The sequence below is a fragment of the Bos grunniens genome, chromosome 12, assembly GCF_055505025.1.
Source record: "Bos grunniens cultivar Pamir isolate PY7600 chromosome 12, Bosgru_T2T1.0, whole genome shotgun sequence".
NCBI classification, from domain to species: Eukaryota; Metazoa; Chordata; class Mammalia; order Artiodactyla; family Bovidae; genus Bos; species Bos grunniens.
In genome coordinates, this window is record NC_141176.1 from 20507100 (window position 1) to 20528377 (window position 21278).

The following is a 21278-nucleotide window of genomic DNA, read 5'->3' on the forward strand; positions in this document are numbered from 1 at the left end:
TTCCGTACGTGGTGATGACTGAATAGAAACTCCCAACCCCAAGGCACAGAGATGGAGCAGCCGCAAACCCTGATGAGGTGGGCAGGAGATAATTTAGTCACTGGTCTGTATGGACCAGGGGCCAGTAAACTTTCTGTAAAGGGCCATAGAGGAAATACCGGACTTTGTGGGTCATTGACAGATTGCAACGAGTCACCTCTGCTGTGTGTGAAAGCAGCCACAGATGGTAGGTGAAAGAATGAATCAAGCTGTGTCCTGATGAACTAGTTCCTATAGAAACAGGCAACACATGGGCTCCAGTTTGCCAACCGTCAGTTGAGACCGTGAAAGCCTTCTGGGGTGAGAAGAACCCCAGCGCAGGCAGAACCTGTGTTTGGAGGTTCAGAGTCGTCAAGGATGCGCCCCTCCATTGCGTCAAAGGTAGCAAAGATTTCCCGCCTAAAGGGCCACAAAGTAACCAGTTCAGTTGTTTTCCATAGGGTCTAATTATTTCTTCCCTTTTAAATGTTTCTATGGCTGAAATGTGTTTAAAAGAGAGAAGGAGGGAAGAGAAAGGACAGGAAGTTAGTACAAAGGAAAACTGGGTTATGCAAGGAAATTGACAGATTCTACTGGACAGACCCTTGAGGCCCGAGAAGGTTTGCTGACAGGGCAGGTAAGACAGAAAAGAAGGCTGAGAGAGGCCCAGTGAGGGTCTTTTAAAACAGTGGACATCCCGCATGAAAAACTGAGATTTGTGGTTGAGAGCGGGGCTTCTTGAAACGGATCTAAGTTTTAAATCCTGGTTCTACTATTTACCGGCTGTCTGACCTTGAGCTTATTTCTTAACCTCCAAGCCTCAGTCTTCTCATCTGTAACATGGGAATAAGGATACTTTAATTTGCAGCATGTCTGTAAAGAATAAAAAGTATGTTGAACCCTTAACACAAGTGCCTGGTAAATGGAAACAACTCTAATGAATGAGGTTTTGAGCAGGAAATTCATATTGAGAGCAACTAAAATTAAAATGGAATTAGCATCCCAGGTGAGTGGAAAACAAAGCAGTAAACACAAGCATAGCTCTTCTCTTCTAGGATTCTCTTCTCTAGGTTCATTCGTTTTCCATTACAGCAGATGTTTCTCATCGCTTACTGTGTTCTTGGTGCTGTGGTAGTTTCTGGGGCTACGAAAATGAGCAAGGTTCTTCACTTCTGACAATAGAAAGTTGAAAGAGCCTTGTGGCTTGAAAAGGCCACGTAGCCTAATAGCTGACTTGTTGTTAAAGTATTGTCTTTGGGCTGTAAACCCACCCTTCCGTCCTCCACTTAGTGACCCTGAAGGTAACATTCTGGAAACCACTTCTCCCCTTTGCCAGTAGTGTACAGCTTAGTAACAGTCTTCTATACCAAGGCCATAGAGAACTATGCTCCATAAAGTGATCTGCAGGCTTCATTTTCCTTGTTTGTACAGCATAGACTGTAACAGCAGATGCCTCTGAAGGTCTGTAGGAGATTCAGGCCCTTGGACTAGTACCTGGCACACACAGCTCTGTAAGTGTTTATTAAAACAGAAAAGTGAATATTTGTTTATTTAATAGCAGTTAACACTGATTATTTCATTTTACAATCCAGTTTCATATCCATTAACTCATTTGATGCTTAAATAATCCCACAATGAAAGAAAATTAACTCTCCAAAGGCTCAAATAATAGTCACACAGCTCAGGTCAAGCAGAGACTCTGTTCACCTCACCTTGCCTTCTTTTGCCTGCAAATCAGCTATTAATATAATGTGGCTTTATTCTTCCATCATGCGGTCAGTGGATAAATTTGGCTTCCTGATACAATGTGCAAGCTTTAGAAAATTCAGTAGTTTTATTTAAATAATTCACTTAGTTAATGAAATAGAAAAAGTATTAGCCTTTTCTCATGTCCTTCCCTCTCGAGGTATTAGTCACTTTTCAGTATTACACACATAGATACATATAGCACTTTAATCAGTGTAATTTTACTTTTTCTAGAAAAATTCTATTTAGGCCCACCAAATTTTCCACTGGATTTATCCCTTTACAAGTAAATCTGTCTGCTTCCACCCTGATTTCAAGGACCTTCCAGTGATGATTGGCAGGAAAAAGAAAAGGGCACCTAGTAGACAGGAAAAGAATGAATTTTGACTTCAAAAGGATCTATAGATTTGCCACTTAGCTGCAAGACATTAGGAGAATTACCTAGCCTGTTCTGACATGAAAGCATTCAGCACAATGGATACTCAGCAATATAAATACAAATATTTACATTAAATATTTAATAATATTTACATTAAGTGTTTATGTGTAATATATGTAAGCATCTACTTGTGGAATATAAACCTTACAACTGCCCCCAGACATAAGTGTTCAAGTAATGTAGCCCAAAGAAAATGATAATAAAAATCAGAATACATTATAGATGGCATTTCGATTATTCCAAACTGAGTGACAGTTGTTGTTTCTAAGAAAAAAGAAAAGTAATCATGATGATTAATGCTTTCTGCGGTTAATTCTCCAACGACTGTAGTTATGCTGTCTGTTGGCAGGTTGGGCTATTGCATTAAGGGATAAGGTTGGTTTTGTCTATACACCTCACATAGGGATGTGAGGCATCCGTTTATGCTCTCAACCAACAAACATTAAGAAATAAATACAGCTGTATGTATATGCCTGGGCATACCACATGAGTGTATTGAGAGTGCGTTTTAGAATCACAATCTGGAGGCTGAGAAGCACCCGCTGGAAGCGCTCTCTCGCCCACTTCATTTTACAGATGAAGAAAACCTCAGTATGTCACAAGTCAGGTCAAGCATCTAGTTGGTGCCGGCGGGTCACTGAACACAGCTTGTCCTCACCTCCCCCTCCGCCACCCATCCATCTCCCTTTCTACTGTCCTTGTAAGTCCCCATTACCACTCAGCCTGCAAGCCTGTGCTGTGATTCTGTGAGCAATAATTTTCCGTTCGCACTTCCCAGGCCTGTTCCAGTTGGAAAGATGAGAGTTGTAAACTTTGACTTATGCAGTTGAATGAGACATTGTTTGATGGAAGTGTGTGGGCGGGGAAGCTAACAAACCCCAATTGCCAACTCTTGAGGCAAACATGCTCCCTTTATCCCCCAATGTCGTTTTTGACGTAATGAGCATGGCTTCCAATTTTCCTTGCAAATCAGCACACTGGTGACCATGGCAACTGGCATGCTCAAAAGATGCTCTGTCAAAAGGCTTTGAAAGGCCTACAGACATTTGTATTAGGTGGGCACAGCCACTCTGGCCAGCGCCTAACAAACACCCAACTAGACCGTGCTCCTCAAAATGAAGCATGCAAACATTTGTATTTCATTAAACAGAAATTAATAAGACTCCAATAGGAAGAGGCAAAGAATTTTTTTGTGTGTATACAGCTGTGTTATGAAGTCATACAGAGAATGCTCATATGAATAATGATTGCACATGTGTATTCAATTTATTTCTTTTACCTCTTACATGGTCTCCTTCAACTTTTTTTTGTATAGGTTTTTCAGAAATCGATCACACATTTCATAGCTGGCCAGGACAGTTCTCTTGAAATCTCTTTTTACACAACAGGACCCCGATAGCACTTCTATATTTAAAAGCCACCCTGGATCATAACCAAGTTATACTTTTGGAAAATGTACATGTTCTCTCCTTGATGACAAAGGGACATGAGTCTATTGTTTGACACTATTAGAGGAGAAAATAAATGTTGAAGTCCATGTCTAGAAATAATGAGCCTCTACATTAAAAAAGTAGGATAAGTGTGGTTTTTAGTGCAATGAAAGACGAAGGACTCACAAGAGAGGCAGTGTTCTCTTGTGACCGTCCCTCCTCTGGGCTCCACCCTCATCTTTTGTTTGCATCCCCATAAAACAAAAGAAGGCTGGTGCCGGGCAGTAGTAAATGTTTTGAAGGGGAAAATGGAGGGGAGAGAAATAGAAGGCAAAAAGAAGAAGGAATGGGAGGAGGAAGTGAAGGAGAAAAAGAGAGAGAAGAGAGAAAAAGAAGAAAGGAAAAAAGGAGATATTGAGAAATACCTCAGTATGCTGATTGTGCATGCTTTTTGAGGCTCTGAAAGTCTCATTTATTCAGGCACGTCCATCTAAATGCTTGTCTTAAAAGAAATTAGCAACATAAAAAGCAGGGGTGGAGGGACTCATTGGATTTCTAACCCAGCACCCAGATAAAGACGAGCTGTGCTTTAGTCATAAAAGTGTTAGTTGCTGAGTCATGTCTGACTCTTTGGGGCCCCATGGACTGTACTTCACCAGGCTCCTCTGTCCACTGAATTCTCCAGAGAAAAATACTGGAGTGGGTGGCCATTCCCTTCTCCAGGAGAACTTCCCAACCCCAGGATCGAATCCAGGCCTCTCAAATTGCAGGAGATTCTTTACCATCTGAGCCACCTAAGAACCTTCAATTCAATGAACCTGCATTGGTCACAGCTTCTCATGATGTCTTCTTGTTTAATATGACATTCATTGATAGATATGGCGTTCATTGATAGACATGCAGCTTGATCACAGCTCTCTTATTTAGGCTTCATGACACTTTGGAATTTCCCCACCTGCAAAACCTCCACAGAACTTTACTTTCTAAACTCAGCCTTTAGGGCAGCTCTGTTTCCTTCTGGCTGCAGTTTGCTATTCTTGTCACACAGGAGGCAACTTCCATTTTCCTCTAAACCTCCATCTTTCAGGTTGAACTTGATCACAGGCTGGGTGGGTGGGAGGTAGAACATGGAAGTATTTCTCTTTCTAGAAATGATTATAAAACAGGAACTTTCATGCCTTGTGCAGAGCCTATCCCTTCAAATAAACAATGTGATGTCAGCAAAAGTACAGGAGCTCCTTGAGGTCTGACCGATGTGGGGGATGATCCCCTGGAAAGAACAGTGGTACCCTGGCCCAGACAGTGGTTCACATGGAAAAATACCAATCTCACCATGCCTTCAAACAGTTCTAGACTTTGCACCCAAATAGGATAAGTTGCTGAAGTAATTTATGCCTGGCTTGGTTCTCAAGTGTTTTTCCTCATTATCAAGATGTATTCTTAACCACAGTTAGGGATGAGCAACACATTTAAGGGGATAAATGAAGTTTTTCAAGTTTGTGACTTGCAACCCTATTGTTAATGGCGATAAAAGATAAAATCCTAGTTGTCCCCCTCTGTTCTGGGTGTAAGTGAGGAGACTGAATACAAGTGTCTTCTCCGTTGTGATGGGGGCTGATGCGGAGGGAAGACATCAAGGGAATTAAGCAAAATGCCGGATGCAACCAATCTTTCAATTGTTTTATTTTTTTTTCTGTTATAAAACTACAAGCTGTAGATTTCTTAGTTCTCACAGGACTCATTTTAGACCCACTTTATTTTTTTTAAAAAAGAAATTCTTAAGTAGGCTATTTTGTGCTGTTGCTGGACTCTCTTCTGTGATGGGTAATGTGTTTGATTATTTTAGATTTTGTGTTTTAAAATGTAGTACTTGACTTTTTGCCAAGTAAAAATAAATAAATATTATTCCAGTGGTGGGGGCGAGGCAGGGGAATCTTTCCAAGGTTCATCTTCAACACTGTAATACACATTGGTCAAAGTGAGAAACTAAGCAGCTAACTATGATTTCTTTTATCCTTATTTCACCCTTGTATTGCAGCATAACAAATTGCCCCAAACTCAGCAGTTTAAAACAACTCTTATTTTTTCACAGTTCTGAGAGTCAGGGAGCCTTTGGTTCAAGTGCTTTCATGAGGCTGCATTCAGGCTGTCACTGAGGCTGGGGTCTCATCTGCAGACCCCACTGGAGAGGGTCAAGTTCCAAGCCCACTTGTCTGGTGGTTGTCAGGCCTCAATTGCGTGTAGGCAGTTAGGTCTCTTTCCTACTGGCCATTAGTTAAAGATCTCCGTTAGTTCCCTGCCACACAAACCTCTCCACAGGGCTGACTAAAAACATGGCAGCTAGCTTCCTGCAGAGTGAGTGATGAGGGTGAGCAGGAGAGAATGTTCAGGACAGATACCATAGTCTTCTTATAACTTAATCTCCATTATACTCTGTTGTATTTACGCACTAAGTCACTTCAGTTGTGTCCAGCTCTTTGCAACCCCGTGCACTGCAGTCCACAAGGCTCCTCTGTCCATGGGATTTTCCAGGCAAGAATACTGGAGTGGGTTGCCATGCCCTCCTCCAGGGGATCTTCCCGACCCAGGGATCAAACCCAAGTCTCTTACATCTCCTGCATTGGCAGGCAGATACTTTATCACTGCGCCATCTGGGAAACCCTCAGAGGTCTACAGTGAAGGTTAAAGGGATGAGGTCTGGGGATTTTATAAAGCACTATGTACATTGTAAAGTGCCATGCACATGTAAGTCTTATTGTTATGTAGCCTTTATCTTAAAAGGATCAGGACAGGACAGAAGGTAATGAAAATAGCCTGCAGCCCGTCAGCTCGTCTCGGGTGTCTCTCCGTGTGTCCATTTTTTTCACAGTGGGGAAACGTCAGCATCTGTAAGGAAGTAAGAGGGGAAAACAGGTGGCCTGTGCCCTTCACACTGAAGTTTCACTGTAACACAGTCACGGTGTGCTGGGCGCTTAGGAGGGCTCTCTGACAGTCTAGCTTCCCATGATTTCTCTTTGAGTCTCTCTGGTGCTTCATCCAAAGCAAGAGCCTCTCTCCTGGAGCCTCTCCTGCAGGTTCTCTGTTTCCTGCACTGTCTCTTTACTCTGCTTTCTGTCCCTTGGACACTTTCTCTCTGAGATCTCACTATCGCTTGGGTGGTGACTGCAATGTGGGACGTCAGTCGGTGTCAACTCCACCTTCTCCCACAGCAAATCACAGCAAAAGTATGAAGCCTTTTCAGTATCCTCAAGTATACATCTTATACACAGAAAAGGCCTTTCAGAGTTTAGGCTGGTTTCCAAAAAGCAATATTAGATTTATTAAAGTTATATTAAAAATACAATTCCTCTTTAAGCTTTTGGATACATCCTATATAAATCACATTATTTTATTTGTAAGACTACAGGTTTTAACAATGATTGTTAAGGTTCCCTTGATTAATACATGGTCTCATTTTATAAACCAAAGTAATTAAACACCTTTGAATGTTTTTGTTTATTAATGTATGTATTTTTAAGTATACTTGAAATGTCTGATGACAAACGTCTTCATGCATCTACGTATTTCCCATGAATCTAATCAAGCAAGTTTTAAAATGTGATCAATATTAAGTTCAATAAAATGTTCCAATATTTTTTATAGGTTCAGTAAACATGTTAGTATATGTTAGGCTATGATAACAAATGAAATGTGAGATCTTGGTGGATAACACAATGAGAAAAAAATCAACCAGACACCATTAGCAGATTTGTTTTTTTGGCCTTCACCACCCAGAGTGTGGGATCTTAGTTCCCTGACCAGAGATCGAACCCATGCCCCCCTGTATCCCTGCGTTAGAAGCATAGAGTCTTAACCACTGGACCACCAGAGAAATTCCAGCAGAAGTCTTTATTCAAAAATCCAAGCACACAGGATTTTCCAAATGGGATTTCTAACTTAGAGAAGGAGGGCAAAATGTTTCACAGGCTTTAGCAAGAAGCGATCTGCCACTATTCAGTCAGTTTCAGGAATAGTTGTATCAAGGAGAGTTTTCAGAAGAGAGAATTTTATTCTCTCTTCTGCGTATGTATATTAACAGCCATGGTTTGGGCATTTGGATATTTTATCAAAAGGGGTGAAGATTAACATGTGCTAGAAGGGGCTGAGGGGGCATATCTATTGGGAGCAAAGATATGTGAGAGTCACAGTGAAAAACCATCTCTCTTCTATGGTCTCTCACAACACAGTCCAGATACTTCCCCTTCGGGTGGAGAGCGGAGCCCGCCCCGATCTAGGAGCTACACCAGCCAGGCCATCTGCTTCCAGGGCACCTTCACAAGAAAACGAAGAATGGAGGAAACAGCCCTACTCTGGCCACTCCTATCTGACATAAATATTAAATAGAGATTTCTTAATGTGAAAATATGAATGATACAATTTTAATTCTTTAAAAGATTCCTATACTTAGTTCTGTGTCTTCCCAGGGGCTTCTTTCTGGCTGTGCAATAAAAGGTATTTGGGGATTTACTTTCTGAGACTGAATCACAACTGGCGGTTTTAGCAAGGATGCTTAGTTTATGAATTCATGCCTGTAATTGGAGCATTATAATGAAAAAACAGTCCTGTCACCCTCAAAACCCACATAGCCTGTGTCCATGCTGTCCATACAGCCATATCCATCCATGCCCATGTCCACAGAGCATTCATGGAGTAGGGCAGAGATGGATTGTTGCCTGTCCTGACTGCTCAGTTACCTATTTAGAATTTACATTTCTTTTTTTTAAAAAGTAATTTTGTTTATGTATTTGGCTGTGCTGTCTTCGTTGCTGAGTGGGCTTTTCTCTGGTTGCAATGCACAAGCTTCTCATTGTGGTGATTTCTCTTATTGTGGAAGATAGGTTCTAGGTACATGGGCTTCAACAGTTGAGGCAAGAGGGCTCAGTACTTGCGGCTCCCCAGGCTCTAAAGCACAGGCTTAATAGTTGTGGCAACCGTGCTTAGCTGCTCTGAGGCATGTTGGATCTTCCCGGATCAGGGATTGAACCTGCGACTCCTGCATTGGCAGGTGGATTCTTTACCACTGAGCCACCAAGGAAGCCCTAATTTGCATCTCTTTGACTCTTAAGACACACAAATGTCTTCATCTAATTCAAATACCTTTGAACTTGATGTAAACCTGCATTCTTTTCATAAAGATTTATGAGTATTACAGTGTTAAACAGAAGTGTAATAAGGTGTATTCATCTTGAAAGGGAAAATGTGAGCTGCTCAGTTGTGTCTGATTCTTTGCAACCCCATGGACTGTAGCCCATTAGGCTCTTCTGTCCATGGGATTCTCCAGGCAAAAATACTGGAGTTGGTTGCCATGTCCTTCTCCAGGGGATCTTCCCAACCCAGGGATTGAACCTGGGTCTCCCACATTGCAGGCAGATTCTTTACCCTCTGAGCCACCAGAGGAGCCCCATTTATCTTGAAGGTAGGGGATAAAGATGGAAGATGCTACCAAGATGGTTTAAGAACGGAACCCTTCTGCCTACCACCCAAAAAACAAACAAGCAAATAAAAACATTCTCACACTACAGAGCTTGGTCCTATGTATTTTATGTGCTAAAAAAAAAAAAAAAAAACACATCAGCTGCCTCCCCATCGTTACAGATATATATATCTTTCCATATACTTGGAAAGATCCCAACCAGGATGGGACATTCGGTTTGGCAATAGAATCATAGGCGAAAAGGTAAAGACCCTCCCACAAATATGTCTTAGTCTGGTGGGGCAAGAGGGACCTACAGCCAACAAGCACACACTCATGGGAGCCTGGGAAGCAGGACAGAAGACGCTGCTAGGGAGGTGGGAAAGTGAAAGTTGTTCAGTCGTGTCTGTACAGTCCATGGAATTCTCCAGGCCAGAATACTGGAGTGTGGGTAGCTGTTCCCTTCTCCAGGGGATCTTCCCAACCCATGGATTGAACACTGGTCTCCCACATTGCAGGTAGATTCTTTACCCACTGAACCACCAGGGAAGGTGAGGAGGCATCCGTATTTGTGGTAGTTAACTGGGGAGAGAAGAGAGAGCTGCCTGCAGGCAGGACAATGATGGGTAAAGATGCCAAGAAGCCTGAGAGCAAACAGCAGTTCAGTACTGCTGTGAAATGGTCTGGGAAGGATGAGAAGCCATTAGGATTCTGGATTTAGTCCGAGAGCTAATTGGGAGGCACTGACAGATGTTAAGTAGATAAATAACATGACTAAAATTTCATGTAAGGAAAATCAGTCTAGTGTAAACCGGTAGGTAGAGGGAGCTGGCTGAAAACAGGGAGACAAGTCAGAAGGCGGTTGCATTTATTTATGTAAGACATGGTGAGGGCCTGCATAAGAAATTATACATGTGCAGATGGAAGAAGAAAATGAGTTCTGCTTTCAGGAGATAAACATCAAAAGAAAAGCAATTCTTTGAGTAAAGGAAGAATTTCCAGAGTCAGGAGCTAGAGAATTATATGAGGGCCCTAAACAGCAAAATGAGAAATAGACCTGCAATTCCCAGAGAACAGAATTCACCCTCTGTACTGAAATGCTCAACTGGCCATTCTACCCTCCCAGCCCCATTCCCTTTTCCCTGCCTTTCAGCAATCTGAACTCCCTAATCTGCCCTACGGGCTGCCCAGTAACCTGGCCCATGGCCCACATTTCTTCTGGAACCAGCTGACATTTGCTTGCTTTCTGACAAAGAGACACTCCCATCACTACTCCAGAGCCCAGATTTCACATCTATAAACCGTGAGCAATAATACTGCTTCCTGGGGTTGCTGTGAGGACTTGAGATGATGTGTGTGCAAGTACCTGATAAATGTCTGTAAAGCGTTGTACCAGTGTGAGGTGTTGCTGCTGACAGCCAAATAAGAAAGGGAGGAATGGTAAGGCTGGAACGCCAGAGGAGAGAGGCGAAAGTGGATGGAGCGTTGTCTGGGACTGGTCACTATATACAGAATTCAGTGCAGACTGCGCTCACAGTCCCGCAGTGAGAGTCAAGCTCTGTAAACAGAGTCGTGTGCTGGAAAGCACGTGGACTTGGCAAGCCTTCAGTTTGAATCCTAACATCACCACTGGCTAACTGTGTGGGTGTCAACAAGTTACCTAACATCTCTGAGCCCTCATTACTTTATCTGTAGTATAAGATAATATCTCCTCGCTTACAGTGGGTTTTTTTAAATATTTATTTTTATTTATTTACTTGACTGCACCAGGTCTTAGCTGCGGTACGCAGGATCTTTAGTTATGGCATGCAAACTCTTAATTGCGGCACAGTTCCCCAGCCAGGGATCAAACCCGGGCCCCCTGCATTGGGGGTGTGGAATCTTAGCCACTGGATCACCAGGGAAGTCCCCCGTACAGTGTTTTTATGAGAACTGAATGAGTTAACAGAAGCTGGGTAGTATACAGAAGGGGATTGAAAATGTTGGTTTCCTTCTCCTACTTTCTTTCTTCCTGAAAAGTAATATAGTTTCAGGAGAAGCTCAGCTTTTACGAGAGCTGCTTTCAGAAGGGAAAATAATGCCAGCCTGAATTTTGTCCTCTCCCTTCTAGTGCCAGGAGTGGTGAACTATCAATCAGTGAAATCTCCGGATGGCCGGAGGGGCTAGATTATTCAGAAACATGTGAACTGGTGATGAGAGTGCAGTGAGTCAAAAAATAATGGATTCAAGTAAATCAAGTGGCTTCATGTGTTACTGGAAATACATGTATGTGAATTTAAAACCTCAGTAATTTGGGGCACAGTTGTTATCTATAACGTTTGCTCATTGTTCCATAGGAGATCTGGCAAATGTTGCTTTCGGAGGGGACTTTGGTCAAATCTCTTCAGCCCTCAGGGCATGAGACAGTCTCCCAAAGTGGTCTACCTAAGTGGATGGGATGCAAAGTGGATGGGATGCAATATTCTTCCTAAAGTTAATGCATTCACTACTTAGGAATACGGAAGGATGAGGTGTGTTAAAGGAACAAAGGCAGAGACCTGGTCATGATGGCTGAGGCTCTCACAGGCAAGAGTCAAGGTTGGGAAGAAACCATGAGAAGGCCAAGAAAACCTGGCATTGCATTGACTATTAGGAGGCTCAAAAGGGGTCAAGTGCTTTTTTTCTAAGCGCTTATTGTGATGAATTCCCTTTCTTCTAATGTGGTTTCTATTGACATTAGCTTTCAGACTTTTCTAAAAGATTTCTTAAATGTACTGTTTAGCAGGGAGGCTGGGGGAGAAGCGGGGAGAGGTGTGAGTCTACATCTCAGCGAGTTTCGTTCCCCCATCCAGACAGATGTTGTCTGGCGAGAGCAGCACAGCATAAAACGTGACTACTGGATTTGGCATAAAATGGACCAGTTAACCTTCGCTGATTGAATCCTGCAAAAGTAACAAGACTAGTCGCATTATGGCTGGATGCTGTTTAAAAAAGCACAGTGTCAGCCAAATTGCTCATTGCTTGTCATGGTCACCAGCATATTCTGAGCAGCTGGACGGCTCGAGGTCCCCTCTGTCTGCCTGGAGCCCTGCAGGCCTGTGCTGGGCTTTTAATGGGCTTTAAACATGAAACTCTCAAGATGAACCCCACTCAACTGCTCCAAGGATTTCAGCCTTGGGTCTGGAATAATGAAAATAAAAGGACAATCTCCTCCTCCTTTTCTTCTCATATCACTTCCCAGACTTGGGGAATCTCTCTTTTCCTTTCTCATTACTGTTTCCTTCTTTGCTCACAGCTTTCCACATTTTTAGCACCCTCTCCTATGCTGGTGATGAGTGAAGGGGTTCACACACTCTTTAGGTCTAGGACAGTGAGTCTCTGTTCCTGAGAAATCCCTGGAAAGCTGGTTAAAAACTCAGGCAGGCAAGCCCCAATATCTATGCATGTGTGCTAAGTCACTGCAGTCGTGTCTGACTCTTTGCAGCGACCCTATAAACCGTAGCCCACCAGGCCCCTCTGTCCATGGGATCCTCCAGGCAAGAATACTAGAGTGGGTATTCCCTTCTCCAGGGGATCTTCTCGACCCAGGAATCAAATCTGAGTCTCTTACATCTCCCGGGTTGGCAAGTGGTTTCTTTACCACTAGCACCACCTGCAAAGCCCCCCAACATCTATAATTTCAATGAAATAAATGTGAAGGAGTGTGGTCTGGAAATCAACGCTTTTAGCCCCAACCCACTCCTACCCCTTCCATGTCAGGTGATTCTGACACAGATAGACAAAGCACCAGAAACGTGTGACCAGCACGGCCGGCATGCGCAGCTCAAGAGAGAGTTGAGTGGAGACCTGACACCCACATCCTGCATTTCCTCTGATCTGTCTGACTCTTTGCATTGGCTCCTCTTTCTGGAATCAGGAAGATTCCCAGGCTTTCTCAGAAGGCTCTAATCCTACACACCCTCTCTGATTGGTGTGACTGGGAGTCAGACTGAGGACTGCAATGTCTTTAGTCCGGATCTTGCTTCAAAGCTCCAGACAGTGACATCCACCTGGAACTATCCCACAACTACCTCAGTTTAACATGCTCAGAACTTAAGTCATGAGTGTTGATTCTGGATAAGATGGGTAAGCACTCTCCGCCCCTCTGACTCTCTGAATGCAGCTCTAAAACCCGGACCAGGTATTTGAGGACTCTGAAAAACGCCAGGCAGGCTAGGATAGAAGACCAGAGAATTCAATATATGTACCCCTGAACTGGTGATGAGCTTCCCATTTTTCCTCCCGTGTCCACTAACCTGGATACAAGACAGCCTGAAAGCCAGAAGCGGGAACCAAATGTACAGAAGGCACACCCTTGACTCTGGCTTTGTTGTTCAGTCACTCAGTCATGTCTGACTCTTTTTGACCCCATGGACTGCAGCATGCCAGGCTTCCCTGTCCTTTATTATCTCCTAGAGTTTGCTCAAACTCATGTCCATTGAGTTAATGATGAAGTCCAACCATCTCATCCTCTGCCGTCCCTTTCTCCTCCTACCTTCAATCTTTCCCAGCATCGGGGTCTTTTCCTAAGGGTTGACTCTGCATCAGGTGGCCAAATTATTGGAATTTCTGCTTCAGCATCAATCCTTCCAATGAATATTCAGGGTTGATTTCCTTTAGGATTAACAGGTTTGATCTCTTTGCTGTCTGGCTTGAAGAGTGGGAGAGGGAGCTCCTGCAAGAAGACCTCCTGTTGTTTCTCCCCTGCCCGTTCCCGAGACCCTGGCTCCAAGCTATCCTTCCAGAGGTGGAAGCAAGGACTGTGTGTGCAGGTGCCGTGGGGGTAAATGCTTTCTGCCTTTCTGCAACTTGCTTTTATTTTCCTAATGGTGTGTTTTGAAGGACAGATGTTCATGTTGACAAAGCCCTGTGTCTCTTTTGCGTGCTAAGTCACTTCAGTAGTGTCTCTCTCTTTAAGACCCTATTGACTCAAGCCCACCAGTTTCCTCCATCCATGGGATGCTCCAGGCCAAAATACTGGAGTAGGTTGCCAATGCCCTCCTCAGGGGAACCTTCCCAACCCAGGGACTGAACCCACATCTCCTATGTCTCTTGCACTGGCAGGCGGGCTCTTTACCACTAGAGTAGATTTGCTCAAGTGTTTATCATTTTAATGTTCTTCATTTCCTCCAATATATGTGAATTTCTGCCTATTAGTAGTTTTCTTCAACTGGAAGAAGAACATCTTTGAGGATTTCTTACACTATGGGTCTGCTGGCGACAAATTCTTTCCGCTTTGATTCACATAAAAATCTCTTTATTTCACTTGCATGAATTTTTTTTCTTTTTTGTTCTATGTATAGAATTTTGAGTCAGCAGTGTGTTTTTTTTATCATGTTGATTATACCATGTCTTCTAGCTCTTTTTTTTTTCTTATGAGAAGTAGGCATAATTCATAGAATTATTCTCCCTTATGTAGTATGTCTTCTTTCTTCAGATGCTTTTAATATTTTCTCTTAGTCTTTGGTTTTCCACAGTTTGACTGTAATGCGATTAGTTATGTCTTTATTTGCACTTATCCTACTTGGGGTTTGTTGAGCTTCATAAATGTCAGGACTACTGTTTTGAATCAAATTTAGAATGATTTCAATAATATAGTTGCAATATTTCCTGCTCCATTTACTCTCTCCTCTCCTTACATACATCTTAGTCTTCTAGTGACAGTCCTACAGCTCAGTGTCAAAAAGTCTTTTTCTCTCTGACTTTCAGCTTAGCTAACTTCCATTGGCCTGCCTAGTGACCTATTTTCCATTTCTGGTGACCTACTGACTGTCACTGCTCCTTTCACTGGCTGTGTTTATTCTCCCGTCAGTCATGGGAAATGAATATTTCCAGATACTGGGTTTTTCAGTTCCTGGATTTAAATTTGATTCTTTTTTCAATTTACATATCAAACCTGACAATTCCCTACCTTTTCATCCATCATACCCATGCATTCCTATAAATTCATTAACATATTTACCATAATTATGTTAAAATCCTTATCTGTTAATTTCAACATCTGGTTGGCCTATGGGTCTCTTTCTATAATTGACTTTTCTCTTGACTATGTGTCATATTTTCCAGTATCTTTCCATGCTGCTGCTGCTGCTGCTAAGTCGCTTCAGTCATGTCTGACTCTGTGTGACCCCATAGACAGTAGCCCACCAGGCTCCCCCATCCCTATTTTATAATATGTATGGTGGCTCAGATGGTAAAAAAAATCTGCCTGAAATGCGGGCAACCCAGGTTTGATCCCTGGGTTGGGAAGATTCCCTGGAGAAGCAAATGGCAACCCACTCCAGTATTCTTGCCTGGGGAATTCCATTGACAGAGAAGCCTGACGGGCTAGAGTCCAGGGGGTTGCAGAGTCAGAAACCACTGAGCAACTAACACTTTTCACTTTGAGACATTGTGGGTGAAACTTTGTAGATACTTTGAATTCTTTTCTTTCTGAAGAATGTTGACTTGTTTTAGAAGGCAGTTAAATTACTGGCAGAGAACCTTGATTTTTGGAGTTTGCATTTAGGCTTTGTAAGGGTGATTCTGTTTCAGTTTTGTGACTGCCATAGGGTGAATTATTTAGTCCCAAGTCCTAGGGTATGCCTTTGGGTTTTAAATTTTAAAAGCTTGAGGCATATTTTTCAGATCTGCTTAACTTGGCGGGATTTGAATTCCAGTGTCTGTAACAGGCAGCTGCTGAAACCTCTGCTCAGTTTTTTCAACTTTCTTGCTGTTGTTTCTCCCAGAGCATCTTGGAGACTCATCCCATGCATATGCAGTTTAGGAATCCTCTGAAGGTGTGACTTGAGTGTCTACACAGACTTGGGGGCTTCCCTAGAATTCCCCACCCTTCTCAATTTTAAGCCTCTCTGGCAGTCCCGAACTCCTCCTCATTCCTCAGTCCTATGTTCTATGGCTGAAAGCCTGCCACTGTGCTTCAGCTTCACCTGCCCCACTGATGGACCTGGGAGTACCCTTGCTGCTGCTGCTGCTGCTAAGTCGTTTCAGTCGTGTCCAACTCAGTGCGACCCCATAGACGGCAGCCCACCAGGCTCCTCTGTCCACAGGATTCTCCAGGCAAGAATACCGGAGTGGGTTGCCATTTCCTTCTCCAGGGGGTACCCTTAGGTAGGGCGAAAAAGCAGGGAAATGTTGATCTCACTCAGTGAGGATCGAATCCGCTCCAGTTTCTGCCAGCTTTTGTTTAACTCCCAGTTGTTTGTTCTCCCCGCCCCCCACTTTTATAATTGTTATTGGCAGGAGAGGAGCCAAACATTCCACTGTGCCATTACTCTTTTTTTTTCGTAATTTTCATCTGTTTCCCCTTTGTGTTATGGTCTGGATAATTTCATCACATATATCTTTCCATGCATTAAATTTCTCTCTGGCTTTGTTTCAGTGGCTATTTAATCTGTCAATTGAGATTTTAATTTCAGTGACTGTGTTTTTCATTTATAGAAATTTTATCTTTTTCACATCAGCCTATTTTTTTCCCCAAGGGCTCTGTTCTTTTCTTATGTTTTTAATTCCTTCTTAAGTTCCTTGTCATTTCAACCATACTTACTTTATAGCCTCTATCTGAGAACTGTATTATCTCTATATTCTGCAGGATCAAATCAAATTACTTATTTGGTCAATTGACTTCTACTCATGGTGGATTGTATCATTATATATTTGAGTTTTTGACTCATATTTGGATTTCAAGTTTATGTTCAGCCGAGTTTTAGCTGTGGAGATGATCTGTGATCCTTGGTGAAGGGTATAGCCCTGCCGAGAGGTTTTACATTGAATTGCCAGATCTTCTGGTTCTATTAGGGGCCTGGATACAGTTTTCAGCTAATTTCTTAATGTCACGGTTCCTGTACCTTGGCAAACTTTTTTCCAACCAGAGTCCAGATTGAAATAGATAATTTTCCTTGACAACTCCTTATGCTGATGGGTAGGTATATTTATCTGTGCTGATGCCCAGTCGCTCAGTCGTGTCCAGCTGTTTTCGACCCCATGGACTCTAGCCCACTGGGCTCCTCTGTCCATGGGATTTCCCAGGCAAGAGTACTAGGGTGGGTTGCCATTTTCTTCTTCAGGGGATCTTCCCGACCCAGGGATTGAATCTGTGTCTTCTGCATTGGCAGGCAGATTCTTTACGCTGAGCCACCAGGGAAGCCCCAGATATGTTTATCAGTTCAGTTCAATCGCTCAGTCGTGTCCGATTCTTTGCAACCCCATGAACTGCAGCACGCCAGGCCTCCCTGTCCATCACCAACTCCCAGAGTTCACTCAAACTCACGTCCATTGAGTCAGTGTTGCCATCCAGCTATCTCATCCTCTGTCGTCCCCTTCTCCTGCCCGCAATCCCTCCCAGCATCAGGGTCTTTTCCAATGAGTCAACTCTTCTCATGAAGTGGCCAAAGTACTGGAGTTTCAGCTTCAGCATCATTCCTTCCAGTGAACACCCAGGGCTGATCTCCTTTAGAATGGACTGGTTGGATCTCCTTGCAGTCCAAGGGACTCTTAGGAGTCTTCTCCAACACCACAGTTCAAAAGCATCAATTCTTCAGCACTCAGATTTCTTCACAGTCCAACTCTCACATCCATACATGACCACTGGAAAAACCATAGCCTTGACTAGACAGACCTATGATATGTTTATAGTTCTCCACAAAACTCAAGCCCCTTCATTTCACATCCATGACAGTAGCTATAATTTAAAAAAAAAAAAAAAAAAAACAGAATACGAAGGTGTTCACATGCATGTGGAGGAACTGGGACTCTTATGCACTGCTGGTGGGAATATAAAATTGTGCAGCCACTGTGGGAAATAGGATGGCATTTCCTCAGAAATTAAAAACAGGCTTACTATTTGACCAAGCAATCCCGATGCTGGGTATATACCCCAAAGAATTGAAAGCAGGGAATTGAGGTAAAACTTGTACACTCATATTCATTCATAGCAACAATATTCACAATAACCAAAATGTGGAAACAATCCAAATGTCCATTGATGAGTGAGTGTGTGGGTTAACAAAATGTGGTTTTATATGTATATAAGTATACTTACATATAAACTATAAATAAAATGGGATTATTATATAGAAAATAAATTCATGTAAATATATAATATTATTCAGTCTCAAAAAAGGGGATAAAACTCTGATACATGCTGTAATACAGATGAACCCTAAAGATGTTATACTAAGTGAAATAAGCCAGTCACAAAAGAACAAATATTGTATGATTCCACTTACATGAGGTATGCAGAGTACTCAGACTTATAGAGTCAGAAAGTAGAATGGTGGTTGCCAGGGCCTTGAGGGAGGGAGGTGTGGGGAGTGCAGAGTCTCAGTTTGGGATGAAAAAGTTCTAGAAATGGATGATGGTGGTGGATGCACAAAGTGTGAATGTACTTAACGCTGTTGAATTGTGCACTTAAAAGATGGTTAAGATGGTAAATTTTATGTTATTTCTGTTTTCCCCAGTAAAGAATAAAATAAAATAAAACTCAATCACCTTAGTTCCTAAGACTGAGAAGTATCCCCAGACCCAGGGGAGGTACACTGTCAGCTCACAGGCTCAGTACTCTAGAAGTGAACTGCTGGCCACTCAGTCGTATCCCACTCTTTGTGACCCCATGGACTGTAACCCACCAAACTCCTCTGTCCATGGGATTCTCCAGGCAAGAATACTGGAGTCGGTTGCCATTCCCTCCTCCAGAGGATCTTCCTGATCCCGAGACTGAACCTGGATCCCCTGCCTTGCTGGCAGATTCTTTCCCTTCTGAGCCTCACTACTTTAGGGATTTATCTTACTCTTTAAAGAGGTTAACTATGTATTTAAACACGACTTTTAGCATTTTATTTAAGCTGTTTTGTTAAAGAAGAGTTTGTATTATTTCTCTATTTTTTCATAAATAACCTCATCAAGTGAAGATCCTAAACAGAGGTTGCAAACTGGTGACTTACAAATTTTCTTGTTTGTTTTTCAGTTGGGACATCTCACCAAAAAGTCAGATTCCCACATTCTCTTGAAAATTGTGAAGCTTGTCCATTACTGGGCCACATTCTCACCTGGAAATGGAAGGTCCCGCTAAGTACTGACTCCCCTTTGAGATGGAATAAATGCTCTGGAGCTTGCCACACCTGAGATCTAAAACTGACCTGTTTTACTTTCGCAAGTACAAAAAAATATTAAAGTTTGCAACTGTGGGACTAACAGGACTCTATCAGGTTTTTATGTGCAAACAATTTCTTCTTGTAGGGAGCCTTTTTAAATTCAAGCACATAACCCTCTCTTTACAGTAGTCTCTTCCTCTTATGGCAGGAAAGAATTAGACGTTTGATTGAAGGTGTCCCTAAGAAGCAATGAGGTGGCATGAAGTTTTGGGCAAGGAGGGATCTTTAGTCTGTGCAGCATCTCTCATCTGCATAGACCTACCTTCACCCTTCTAGTCTTCTCCATCCCACGTGTTCGCTTTGACTAGAAGGAACAGGATAATGTATACAGAACACTGTGCCTGCAGTCACAACACAGGCATTCTACATCCAGACCTGCCTTTTGCTAGCTGGGCACATCCCTTCCAGAAAGACCAAGTGACGTCTAAATTCTTAACCTCCATCTCTGATTTCTTCATCTATCTGCTGCTGCTTCCTCATTTTATATCCCATAAATATGATGGATCACGTGTCTATTAAGCTAACAATGGATCATCTGCTCTTAATCTAATGTGCTTCTTTCAAGGGCACAGTTGCTTTGGGAGAACTTAAAATATTAGAAAAACTAACTAGATAGCCAATGTCCCTTGTGAAGAATAATTTTAGGAATTAAAAAACAAACAGAAATTAGTCTTCATGGCTGTGCTCGTGGTAAAGAGTCCACCTGCCAGTGCAGGAGACACAGGAGACACAGGTTCCATCCCTGGGTCGGGAAGATCTCCTGGCATAGGAAATGGCCACCCACTCCAGTCCTCTCGCCTGGAAAATTCCAAGGACCAAGGAACCTGGCAAGCTGCAGCCCATGGGGTTGCAAAGAGTTGGGCATGACTGAGCGACTGAGTGCACACACACACATATCAGAGAATAGCATAATTATCTCTGCTCTTAGTTGCCACTTCTTTTAACTTTTAAGGTAAAAATCTCCTACTTTTGCAAATGCTGTCAACTAATTCATTTAAACAAAGGCTTGTGTGGGCAAAAGAAAACATACCTATGGACGAAATTTGGCTTATGAGCCACTAATTTAGAGGAGGAAATTCTAAAAATAATGGAAAAATTGTTTTAAGATTTATGCCTTTAATAAGTTGGATATAGTAAACCTCAAAAGTTGCACTTAATTTTATATCATTTTATGGCCCCTAATGATTTCACACATAAATCTCTAGCCTCTTGTTAGTCCCCTGGGAAATCAAGCCATTTACTGATGTGTATTTCCACATAAGGACCTAGCAGGATGTCAGATAAAGAACATATGCTTAGTCTGGCCAATGTTTTCATGAAATTGTAGGTTTAGGAAGTACCTCGTGAGCTTCAAGTCCCTCCTGAGCTTCTTGTCCAGAGACGGCAGATAACGTGGTCCCATATGGAGCCACCATTCCCCATCCTTATGACAGACGTTGCCAGGCAAAGCACCTGAAATCCCCACCCTTAGCGTTTCTTATTCACTTAAAGTGAGGCTTAGAATTTCAGTTTGAAGAATAGCATCTCCAAACTTGTTTTCCTTGAACCACTAGTTTTAATGGATATCCTTAAGTAGTCATTAGTGTTTGTGGTTGTAGGAGTCAGAGTTTAATTGCAACCTGGATTCACTCTAGCTAGCTTAAGTAGCAAGTTATTGCTATTATGGTTGTTGTTAGTAGTAGTAGTAGTAGTAGTAGTATACTCTGGGAGGCCAGACTTGTATGTTACTCAGCCAAAAATAACACAGCTAGGGCCAGCAATAGGCAAAGAACAATGTCCGACCTCACCACAGCACCTTTCTGGAAGAAAAACCACTGCCTGAGAGTGGACACCGGGCCCACCACCACATCCCCTCGGGAATACTAGATGCCCACAGCACTGTTCTTGTCAAGAGACGCAGTGTTCCCCTAATGTACTGACTTCCTCTAGGAGGTAGCCCTGGGCACACATCTGACTGGCCCCATCTAGGTCATGTGCCTGCATCCAACCTCCAAAAGTGTTCTGGGAAGTATAATTTTCAGAAG

General features: G+C 42.7%; 1 long non-coding RNA gene across 1 annotated transcript in view; it reads left to right on the forward strand.

Moving 5' to 3' along the window:
• The window catches only part of LOC147361481 (uncharacterized), a 29888-nt gene extending 10594 nt beyond the window's left edge, over positions 1–19294 (forward strand). Inside the window, exon 3 of the long non-coding RNA XR_015137984.1 lies at positions 19068–19294. This is a non-coding gene — a long non-coding RNA (uncharacterized LOC147361481). The remainder of the gene's footprint in view (positions 1–19067) is intronic.
• Positions 19295–21278: the final 1984 nt, after the last annotated feature.